Below are 5986 nucleotides of genomic sequence, written 5' to 3' on the forward strand. Positions count from 1 at the left end.
ATTCCATGAGCTAAGTTTCTTTCCTATCACTACTTATCTATGGAACACAATGCCACAGGATCGCTTTCCAGCTGACTATAACATGGCCGTTTTCACGTCTAATGTAAACAAATTCTTGTTGGGCCGACTTCTTAAATTGATAAACACAACTCAAGTTACAGCATTACCAGTTATCATTGTGTTGTTTACCGACCACCTGACACTCAGTAAACCTTAACCTCGAGTGGCATTCAAACCTTGATAAGTGGTGACTTTTATCCTGGTAAAAAATATATATGTAAAATATAATCTATATCTATATATATAAAAGACAAACATGTGTGTGTGTTTGTGTGTCTCCCAAAAACTTTTCTCAGCTGCATCGGACATGGTCAAGACCGATATCCTCTGAAAGAACGATGTCTCGCTCAAATAATATGTGAGAATTAAAAAAAAAAAAACGATTAGTTATTTCGTTTAGAAATACACGTTTAAAACAAGGGAAGGTTGGAAAAGTCGTTCCTTCTTAAACGACTTTGAAAACTATGCATGCGCGTCAAGCATTCTTTCTTTAATTGGTTTAAATAAAAAAAAAATACAGTTATTTCGCTGACAGCGTCGTGGGGCAATGGATAACAAAGTTGCATCGTTAGCTTCAGTTTTTACGTTCGAGTATACGCGATGGTGGTCTTTATCTTTTTTTTTGTAACAGGTTTTTTTTTTAAGTTTTAACATTTAAACAGTTGCCATAATATTTTTTCTTATTTAATGGTTTACGTAATGTATTCTTTTTTTTTTTTTTAAACAAATTCTACTTTTTTTTAAACTGAATTATTTTCACTTTAGACCGAGTTCGCTTTAACTGGTTTTCACATCTTTCTTTTTCTCGCCGATTACATATACAGACCAAATTCTTTGACAATTACGTTTCCGACTAGAAATTTAAAAAGAAAATGTCCACTGCAATTAGTAGAGTCATTGATTATATTGAAAGTGATTGAAACCTCTATTATCATCCATTAATCCTCGCGCAAAAGAGCAGGACACAAAATGTTTTAAATAATAATATAATAGAATAACAATGACAAAGACTTTTGCTGGCAAGGACTACTATTAACCGTAACCAGTTATACAGTCCTTTTGAAATTTTCATCTCTGTTTTTCTCGTTATGTACTGACTATTTGTTAATGAAACTTATATGAAATATGTTCTTTATTAAATTTTAAAGATTTTCTATTCAAGAAGTTTTAAAAAAATTAATCTAAAAAACTTATTTTAAAGTGTTTGTTAAAAAAATTCAGATTTTCTCATTATTCAGACCTGTATTACAAAGAGAGGGTTGCAAAAAAATGAGTTGTGGTGTGAGGAGAAATACAAACTGAAACAGAGAATATTCAGACCTGTAATAATACAAAGAGGGGGTTGCAAAAATGAGTTGTGGTGTGAGGAGAAATACAAACTGAAATAGAGAGAAAGAGAGTTTTAAAATATAATCTTAAAAAGATAAGGTACAAGTTAGAAAAGCATTTCATCCAAGGCATGAAAATTGTTAAACAAAATGTTTTTACATTTTGTTGCACTTAAAAAAAAAATCATTGAAAATTTTATATCTATATCATTAATTGCTAGATGAAAGATAATGTTTTTAAGTTGCAACAAAATGTATATTACATAAAATAAATCCAAGGTAATTTTTTGATTAAATTTAAATTAAATTTTTATACCTTACTTTGTAAAATTTATAAAAGTGCATTTTGAAGATAAATAACTTTCAAATTGAATCTTATACCTTTATTTTTAAAGCTTATAGTAAAAACATTTTGTTTACCAATTTTTATGCCTTCGATGAAATGCTTTTCTAACTTGTATAATATTCTGCTTGTTCCTTTCTTCCTTAGTTCGTACGTTACGTTTTTGAAAAAAGGCCAAATGCAATTAATGAAGGCCAAACTGCTTCAAACAAGTGAAGCATGCATGGTCCCCCGTGAGTGCACAGAAAATGACTAAGTACAGTATTTGCTCCCCTCTCCCATTTTGCCCCAAAAGTCCGTAGGGGTGTAAAATCCTGGTGAAAATGGACAAACGGTACAGTTTTAAGCCTTAACATATGTAAATTTGAGTTCTGCATACTGTAAAAAAAGAAATGACTAAGTCCATCATTGGTTCCCTCCTCTTTTAGCCCCAAAAGTCCCCAAGGCCTTAACATATTTACATTTGAGTTCAGCACCATGCAAAACTACTAAATAGATATACACAGAAAATTTTGGACAAATATGGTAAAATAGTCCCCAAAATGGAGCGTTTTTATTAGTCCTAAAAGAGCCCCAGGGACACACCCAAGAGTTATCGCGAAGTATAGACAAACAAAATTATATAGAAATCAGTTAGTTACAACTTTTCAGGAAGTTTTATGTAAATGCAAGACATCAATTTTTTTTTAATAAGCACCAAGGTGTCAATTTTAGCCATTTTAACCCGAAAGGCACTCGTAGGAGGAGGGGGGGGGCAACAGGAGTTTTCCCAGAAAATCCATTCTGTTACTTTTTTACTCATATCATGTTTAATGTTTGTGGAATATTGCAGCATTAAGAAATGATTATATAATATTATAAATTGAATTTTTTTAAAAAGTCTTAATGCTGCAATATTTTAAGTTATAAATTTATTATATTTTTTTACTAGAATATCTTGTCCTTTTCATTGCCAGTTTTAACAATTAATCCTTTACTTTTCCATGTTTAAGCTTAACCATATTACTTTTTATGCTCGCATTTTTCTATTGTAATCAATGATTTTTCCAGGCTTCTAGTAAATTCACTTGTTCTTGTTTAATTTCAGTCTTATTTTTTTGTCCCCATAAACATAACATACACATATGTAATAACAATGTACGGCACTCGTCTGCTTTCAATAAAATCCCCCCAATTATTTCCTTTTCATGCTTTCATTCTCTGTATTTCACTTGTTACTTCTCTTTTCGTGAGAGCAACAGTAGTCGCTGACGCAACGTGGTTGCTATGGAAACCAGTCATAAAATACGTCGCCCACCTTACATGTTTTTACGATTTTGAACACCAGTAAATTCATCACAACTTTAGTTTTACTGAACGAAAATTAATTTTTTTTTTCCACAATATACCTGAGACGGTGATCTATAAACTGTAATAATTGAAATTTGGTCGAAAAATGAGTGAGCAGTGAAGTTTTAAAGCAGTTCAAAATGACTAAAACTGCCACTTAACCATATATTCAAACACTATCATGTTTGTTCAATCAGTTAATAGATAGATTGATAATTTCATGGTCTTTTATGCGTTCATTTCTTGACAACGGATTTGTCTAGTCTCATATCCGGAGGGAATACGATTTCACGATGCGTTAGGTTTATGTTCTGTAGTCACGATAAACTTCAAACGCTGCCTTCTCTATAGAGAATACGCGAATAGAGATGATCATTTGCATATTGTTCTCGTTTCATTTGCTTGACATTTGCACTAATGACGTCACAAAGAGAGGTAGATGAATTCATAAAGCTACCAGTTGTCCTTTATCAACTCGTCCATTTCAAGGGTTGATTATATATATATAAGTTATAAAATGTATATGGCGATTAAGCTACACTGAATATTCCGCGTTTCATCCACTCTAGGATTCTTCAGGCTTATGCGCGAATTCTGTGGTTGTTTGTCGTTTTTATATGCGCATCTTCTATTGAAATTTTAGTTAGCCAATCAGCTTTCTAGTATCCTGATCGGCTAACTAAAATTTCAATAAAAGATCGCATATAAAAACGACAAACAACCACAGAATCCGTGCATAAGCCTGAAGAATCCTAGAGTGGATGAAACGCGGAATATTCAGTGTAGCTTAATCGCCATATACATTTTATAACTTACTAACTAGCTCTACCTACATATTGAGCACTTTTGAAGTAAATACTTAAAGTTTACGAATAAATCTATACTTTCGTATATTAATTTTATGTGAGTAAATTAAGTAGTTTATATATATATATATGATTGTTAAGATGGATGAAATCCGACGATATGAAAAATAGATTGCAGGTGGAAGGACCTGAACGCTCAACGTTTCGCCTGATTTTTTTTTTTTCGATCATCCCTTTTGAAAAAGCCCGCAGAAATCGGGCGAAACGTTGAGAGTTCAGGTCCTTCTACCTCCAATCTATTATATATATATATATATATATATATATATATATATATATATGCTTGAAATTGTCCGAATGTGAAATCACACAGACAAAGTGGCTTTTATATATAAGTAAGTAATTATAAAACACTTACTGTGAATATTTGACTTTGAGGAACCAAAGATGGAGCTCAATCGAGCACCTGTCATGAAAATAATGATAGAGTAGATTATTGGCCCTGTCTCATTCGCGTGGCTTCCACAAAGAAACTGATTTGAAAAGTCTTTGTTTCTCCCAGCTCGAAAAACGTGACATCATATCACTGTCTTGTCTACAGTGTTTGGGTTGTAGGAAGAGATCAATCGTCCCCACCCCTAATAGATTTTGAAGAGAACTCCATTTATGACAGTAGTATTTCATGTTAGGTCGAATCGGGCTCTTAGGTAAATGATTACATCCGAAGTCAGGTCATTTATGAAGTGGTGGAACGATCCAACAACTTTTTCAGCAACATTAGGAACAGACTGGATATGTCTTCTATTTTAGATCTGGAATGAAAGTCCATGTTATTTGCTTGTCAAAACGAAGGTCTTCATCAAGGAGAGAGTTGTTCATTTCGACTGGGACAAAACACGAATCTGAACATCAGTGCTGAAGTAAGAAAAGTTTACTTGGTTGGTTGGTTTTGTTTAACGGCACATCAACTATTTTCAAGTTATTAAATGCCGAAAGCAGTGATTTTTTTGAGGGGGGGGAAGTATTTATGCGTCAAGTTCTTTATATCTTCAAATATTTATTCATGGTGTTCGGTTTAATTCTTTTGAAGAAAAAACTGCTGATCTTGCTTTTTTTATATTTTGCAGAATATGATTGAGTTTTGCAAAAGGGAATGCAAAATAAACAATAACATTAATGTTTGCTGCATTTTTAGTCGCATACAAGCGACTCTATAAGTCGGTCCATCGGTCTGTCCGTAACACTTTTGTGCTTGGTCTTTTTGGTTAAGATCAAAGGTCTGTTGTTAATAGATGCTGTTCTTAGCTTTTTAAGCTTTTCTTGGCCTTTTGGCCAAGGTCAAAGTGTAGTATCTGTTTCGGCAGCTACTGCAAGCAAAGACCATATGTGGGGGCAACCTTACATATAAGACCTCGGTCAATGTAGGGGAAACCCTTGATACCAATTGTCACTATCCAGCTCCCCTACTCCCCGGGGAGCTGGTCTCCATTTCCCCTTCACTCCTCACATTAAAAATCGGCCTTGTGCCTAATTTGCTCGGTGGGGGAGCAAATAAATACCCTTTTCTTGGCTTTTTGGCCAAGATCAAAATGTAGTATCTGTTCTTACTACATGCTGTACTTATTGTGATATAAAGTGGGGGGATCACTTTTCTGTATTAATTTAATGTAAAATGATCACCCACTTTACAACCAGTTAGTCTCAAAGCCATTCAAGTAATTCTCCAGATCATTCAAGTTGTTTTTGAAGGATTCCAGTTATTTTTAAGCATTCAAGTCATTCTTAAGGTCATTCAATTCATCCTTAAGGTCATTAAAGTCATTCTAAGTCATTTACTTTATATTTATTTAAGTCATTTTAGTTTATCTTTAAGAATTTCATGGCAATCCTACATTATTCGCGCATTCATTCATTCATTACACGAGAGCATGCGACTAATGGCTATCGGCCTTGTTGGTCAGGAATCTGGTATCTTCAAACAGCCTGATCTAGTAGCACCAGATAGCCTAACAAGTATTACTAGTCTGAGCCAAAGTGTATCTGGGGGCAATTGTAACTATAGGGGCAACGTCACATTCCTCACAACACATACATGGGCTCTTACCACTGGATGTCTTTTA

The 5986-nt window shown here is 33.6% G+C and overlaps 1 pseudogene; it reads left to right on the plus strand.

Moving 5' to 3' along the window:
* The first annotated feature begins 5423 nt into the window (after positions 1-5423).
* LOC145243271 (U2 spliceosomal RNA) lies at positions 5424-5551 on the plus strand (annotated as a pseudogene).
* The last annotated feature ends 435 nt before the right edge of the window (positions 5552-5986 follow it).

The sequence above is a fragment of the Euprymna scolopes genome, chromosome 21 (assembly GCF_053919585.1).
Source record: "Euprymna scolopes isolate OS-2025 chromosome 21, ASM5391958v1, whole genome shotgun sequence".
Classification (NCBI taxonomy): domain Eukaryota; kingdom Metazoa; phylum Mollusca; class Cephalopoda; order Sepiida; family Sepiolidae; genus Euprymna; species Euprymna scolopes.